The sequence below is a fragment of the Carassius auratus genome, chromosome 6, assembly GCF_003368295.1.
Source record: "Carassius auratus strain Wakin chromosome 6, ASM336829v1, whole genome shotgun sequence".
NCBI lineage: Eukaryota > Metazoa > Chordata > Actinopteri > Cypriniformes > Cyprinidae > Carassius > Carassius auratus.
The window spans coordinates 8,540,301-8,546,669 of record NC_039248.1 but is presented as its reverse complement, the minus strand read 5'-3'; the positions used below and the strand labels follow the sequence as shown (position 1 = coordinate 8,546,669).

Below are 6,369 nucleotides of genomic sequence, written 5' to 3'. Positions count from 1 at the left end.
GTGTGCGTGTGGTGTGTGTGTTCTCGCATCCAATACCAGTACGTCTTCGCTGCGTTCACTTTCAGCCTTTATCACAGTGTGACAGATGTTTTTTCTTCCAACAAAAATGAAGCGATTAACACCCATGAAAACATAGCCTACTTTAGAAAACGATCATGATTTATTTTAAATTACTTTTTGAAATTGAAAACATATTATTGTGTATTTCGGCATTACATTATGCAGCCATGCAAAATAAATTATTAACGACACACATCATTGTCTGAAAGTACTAAATGGCACAGAGAGAGAAACATCATGTGGAGTTATTTTGTTTTCTATTATTAAACATAATTTTGTATTAAGTAATAATTAATCATTAGTGTATCATGATACATATATTAGAGTAAGAGTAAAGGGATCTGTGATTTTTTTTTTTTTTTTAAGTAATTGATTTATAGAAGTGGCAAATTGATAATTATGTTATTTTTAATAAATATAAATAAATATAGAACAGATTAAACATATTGCCAATAGACAATTACATTAATACATGTTTTGTATATATTCTTAATGAATATTAGCTGGTTAGTTAAATGATTTGAAATGAAATAAATGTTCAGGGGCTGACTTGATGTATAACCAACCGTATTGTTGATTATAAAGGCTAAAAAGCTAAAAATTAATAATAATAATAACAATAATAATAATAATAATAATAATAAAATATAATAATTTATATTTCATTGTAGATGGATATACAACATTTTTTTTTTGTCGTGCGGGAGTAGGTCTGCAAATGAGCAACAGTCAGGTGAGAATAGAACAGACAGCCTCACACACACACACACAATACCACTGTGTTCCCAAGATTCATTGCCAATTTCCACGTACATTTCATAAGAAAAAGCAGTGGTATCATCAAAGGATAAACATGAATGTCCTAATACTGAATCAGGAAGTCTTTATTGTAAAAAAAAAAAAAAAAAAAAAATCTACATTCCCAATTCAAAATTTTCCAGTGACTGGTCACATGTAAAAAACTGTATTAGTTTTTTTACAGTTTTTTTTACAGTGTTATATATGGCTCAGTCAGTACTCCTACTCCCATATATGAAATACAGGGAATACAATGGAATAGTGGATTGCAATAAGGTTAGTAGTATACAACCCTACCCTAATAGTAAAATAATATTTTTTAATCATACCCTTATTGGGGGCTGAGCCCCCCTAAAATCAAAATCTTAGAATCGCCCCTGGGCTGTATGTCACGTCACTTTCAAGATTTATATTGTCCTTATGTTTGACCTTTACAGTGTCTAGGATGTATCTGAAGGTTTTTTTTTCTGATTGTTTAGTTGCTGTGTAGACGTGATCAGTCTGGCTCTCAGGTTTCGCTCCACTTCTTTCACTGCTAAGATAATTGTGACATTGCAATATCACAGGTCTCAAGATCCGGCAAAATAAAGAATACAGAATCCTGAATGTTGACCTTGGAATATGCCTTTTGTCGGCCTAACATCAAATTGTCTTTAAATGTAGTTTCATAACAAGATTCGGGAGGAGCACGTCAGATACTTAGCCTAATTAGCACAGGTGGAGCCACTTAAGATAATCAACCTTAGGACATAAATACAGCTGATTTAGCCTACCTGTCTCCATTGATGGTTTATAAGCATTCTGGTTCGCTTCTACAGCACCATGCCGCAAAGCCAAAGCTGTTCATCAGAAGACTCACCCCATTCGCCTCTGGCTCCACCGCCGCAACCAGCCGGCTCTAAGGCCACTCCTTCCCGGCATGGCACTCCAATCGATCCCCAGGCTCCAACTCGCGGCCGCGGTAAGGCGCGAGCTGCTACTCGCCTCCTGAGACGCCTGGGCTCACCCTCTCCGCCCCCGGCGAGAACCCCAGTCGATTCCCCAGCATCCTACTACCGATCAGCCAGGCCTATGATACCGCCAAAAGAAAAGTGGACGGTGTCGAGGCTCAGGCAAGCGCTGGCTAAAGCAGACGTCCAACCTTCAAGCAAATTAAATAAGGCTGAACTATATGATCTATATTCTAATTTGCCAATAAGTAATATCTTAGAAGAATAATAAAAGAAGAATAAAAAGAAAGGGCAACTTACAGATACACCTCGCCGTTCTCCACCGTCCTCAGGCGCTAGGCCTAGCACCTACCGCCCATCAAGCCGTGGCAACAGGCCATCAGCAAGCCTGGGCCGCGCCCCGGATCCAGCCGCAAGGGTGCACGCGATGTCAGCCTCAGCCCAGCCTCTCACTGCTGCAGCCATTCCAACACAGGGGGCTGTAGCTCAAGGAAGCCACTGGCCGCCACCACAGCCCCGCAGCACGCAACTCTGAATACAAACCCCGTAGCCAAAACAAACGCTCGCCCGAACTGGGCATCAAACACAGCGCTGCCACTGGCTCCTTCCAGCTTCGGGGCCACGGCTCAAACAAACGCCTGGCCGTTTTGGCCTCAAGACACCGCTCCTCCATCCGCTCCTTCCAGCCTGGAGGCCACAGCCCAAACTAACACCTGGCCTTACTGGCCACAAAACACTGCTCTGCCGTCCGCTCCTTCCAGTTTCGGGGCCGCAGCCCAAACTAATGCCTGGCCGTACCGGCCACCAAATACAGCTCTGCAGTCCGCTCCTTCCAGTTTTGGGGCTGCGGATCAAACTAATGCCTGGCTGTACTGGCCACAAACAGCTCCGCCGTCCGCTCCTTCCAGTTTTGGGGCCGTGGCTCAAACTAATGCCTGGCCATACTGGCCACAAACAGCTCCGCCGTCCGCTCCCGCCAGCTTCGGGGCCGCAGCTCAAACGAACATTTGGCCAAACCCACCGTCAAACTCAGCTCCGCCCCCAGTCCCCACCAATCTCCTCCAAGCAAAGTCCCAATACTCACTCTTCACCGCTACACCAATGCCTGCCCCATCAAATGCAATCGCCTCTGAACCTCCACAAGTGGCGCAAAACATCAGAGCACAGATATTAGCAGGTGCAGATGTTGATCTCTCCTCCCTTCTTTCCGTCCTGCCTAATTCCGATTCAAACAGGCAAATCGATTGCGGGGATTTCTCAGTCACTCTAAAAAATCTGAATCCTCTTTCAGCAAGACTACATTCTTTTTCTGAATTCACCATCGCATTTAGCCGCTTTACTGAAATCATATGTTCAGCCTTCCCCCACAGACAACACAAACTCAACAACTATCTATCCATCATAGCCGAACTTGCGTTGTCCTACGGAGGGGGACATTTCTACACGTACCACAAGCTCTTTTCTGCTAAATGCGCAGTTAGAGTTAGCCAATGGAATCAGAGCCCATACTGGGGAGCAATCGACCTAGATCTTCACAGCAGAGTATTTCTAGGCTGCAGAAATGTTTCATGCGCAATATGTAGATCAGTCGCTCACTTCACCACGTCTTGCCCACAAGTTAACCCCTCAGTACCCCCATGCTTCGACACCTCGACGAAATCCACCAGCTATGTCCCAAGAACCGCAACCACCGCGATGTCTAGTCCTGAGCAGAATGCCCCAGTAGCAGCAGACGGCAGGCAAACATGCTTCGCATTCAAAAGTGGGAAATGTGTCAGACAGCGCTGTCGTTTCCTCCATATCTGCAGCTTTTGCGGCGGAGCTCACGCTCGCATCATCTGCCCAGTTTTCAAAAGTGTGAATAAAAAATCTAAAAATTACCTATCGACTCTGTGAATATTTATCGCCTTACCATCGAACTCACTAACCATCCAGACAAAGAATTCATGAACTATCTCCTCTCTGGCCTAAGCAATGGTTTTAATCCCGGCATCGAATGTTCGCTCTCCCAAATTTTCCTATGCAATAATCTCCAGTCCGCCCACGCTTTCCAGTTTAATCGAAAAAGAAGTGAATTCAGGCTTCATGATCGGCCCCTTCGAAAACCCCCCCTTCAAAATGTATCACGTCAGCCCTATTGGAGTGGCTACCAGAAAATTTTCAGGCAAGAAACGCTTAATAATCGATCTGTCATCACCACACAATTCCACAGTCCCAAGCATTAATAGCCTGATCCCTCTCGATTAATTTTTCCCTCAAATACCATGACATAGATCAAGCAGTTGAACTGATTAAAATCGCAGGTAAAGGAGCCTGGCTTGCCAAAATAGACATCACTTCTGCCTTCAAAGTGATGCCTATTCATTTGGATGCGTGGCATTTATTCGGTATACGATGGCGAGGGAAATTCTATTTCGCCGTTCGTCTAACCTTCGGATGCAAAAGCAGCCTGAAAATTTTCTATACATTATCAGAAGCAGTTTGCTGGATTTTATCGAACAATTACGCAATTCCCCACCTGATTCACCTCCTTGACGATTTCCTGATCATCTCACCTCCCAACGCAATACCAGCCGCCCACATCTTCACAGTTCAAAAAGTTTTTCCAAGCTAGGGATCCCCATCGCTCAAGAAAGAACCATGGGTCCCGCTACATTAATCGAATTCTTAGGCATTAATTTAGACTCCGCTAAATTTCAGCTCTCTCTACCGAAGGAAAAGATCGATAGGATAATTCTCGTTGCTTCCACCCTCCTCGACAGCACAAGCTGTTCTAAATGCGAACTTTCCTTTCCCTTCTCGGGCACTTAAATTTCGCTATGCGCATAATTCCCCAGGGCCGCCCTTTCATCTCACATCACCTCTCACTCGCGTCTTCAGTACACGCGTTCAAAGAGATAATCTCCCTATCTAATGCGTGCCACGACGAACTAAAATTATGGATAATGTTCCTTAAACAGTGGAATGGCCTTTCCCTGTTCTACAGCAACCTAATTTCATCTCCCATAGACATCCAGCTATACACAGATGCAGCCCCTTCAATCGGCTTCGGAGGGTTTTACCAAGGACGTTGGTTTGCCTCTCCATGGCCCCCCCAGTTGCAGGGCTCCCCCCTGTCCTCTGCCTTCTTTGAGCTCTACCCCCTAGTGGTAGCAGCCTTTCTGTGGGGGAACGAATGGGCTTCTAAAAGTATCTTAGTACACAGCGACAATGAAGCAGCTGTCCAGTGTATTAACAAAGGCCGCTCGCATTCCCCTGACCTAATGCCTCTCCTTAGACGCTTAACATGGATAGCAGCATGTGACCAATTCATAATAATTTCCAAGCAAATTCCAGGTTCAGAAAACCAAATCGCTGACTCCCTGTCTCGTTTTCTGTTTCAGAAATTCAGGACGCTGGCTCTGGAGGCGGACAAATTCCCTACTCCAGTTCCTCATCATTCAGAATTCATATTTCCGTAACCCACCCATTTAAACCCCTCTTCAACGCATCTCTCGACACTATCCTTCAAGCAGTTTCCCCCAGAACCCTCAAGTCATACGTGACGGAGTGGAGATGCTTTAAAGCATTCCACCTTTCATACAATATACCGTTCCCCGATTTTTCCCTACTTTCAATCACCTCATTTATATCCTTTCTCAACAGAGTTAAAGGTTTTCAAGTCGGGTCCATTAAAGGTTACCTGAGCGGTGTCCAGTTCTTCCACAAACTGATGTTCGGTGCTCCCTCGCCCGAAATTAACAATTCCCAAACCTCCAGCGGAATCCAGCGATCTAAGCCCACCCGTCCCGACTCCAGGCAACCCATAACGCTAGACATTCTCACCAAATGTATTCACACTCTCCGCACAGGTTACCAGCCTCTCAGTACAGCCCGTACGCTCGATGCCATGTTTATACTAGCTTTTTTCGGTTTTCTTAGATGCCCTGAACTCACCGTCTCTTCTAAATTCGATCCAAAAATCAATCCCACCATTTCAGACCTAACCGTACTAGACAGCGAAACAATCTCATTCTTAATTAAACAAGGCAAGATGGACCAAGCTACATTTTTAATCTCTCTTCCCCAATCCAACCCTACCAGTCCGTCTTCGAGTACCTCCACCTCAGAAAATCCCAGACTCAATTTCCCCACGAGCCTCTCTTTTTAGACAACTCCAAAAACCGGTCACTCGCTTCTGGTTCCAAAAACATCTAAAATCCGTCTTGCAATTATCAGGTTTTCCAGCAGAGAACTACTCCAGTCACTCCTTTCGCATTGGGGCAGCAATGCCGTGAGTATTGATCTCCCGTCGGGTGTCGCAAGAGTCCTCTTTGTCAGCGGCCCAAAGCCTGTTTATCAGCTCAACCGAGAGGACTTACACGTCCATCGTCCTGAGTCTGGATCTCCAGACGGAGGCTTCATGGGTCCTCTCAGTCAGTTATGTGCCCTGGTTGCCCACTGACTAGCAGGGGCTCATCAGCCAGTAGGGCCCGTACGCCAACACCGTGACCTATTCCGGTCGAGACAACTCGGGCCCTCCTGGTCGGGCAATCCAATCACGTTGCTCCACAGCTATTGG

The 6,369-nt window shown here is 45.3% G+C and overlaps 1 pseudogene; it reads left to right on the top strand.

Annotated features, from left to right (window-relative positions):
* The first annotated feature begins 1,680 nt into the window (after positions 1–1,680).
* LOC113105154 (uncharacterized) lies at positions 1,681–6,085 on the top strand (annotated as a pseudogene).
* Positions 6,086–6,369: the final 284 nt, after the last annotated feature.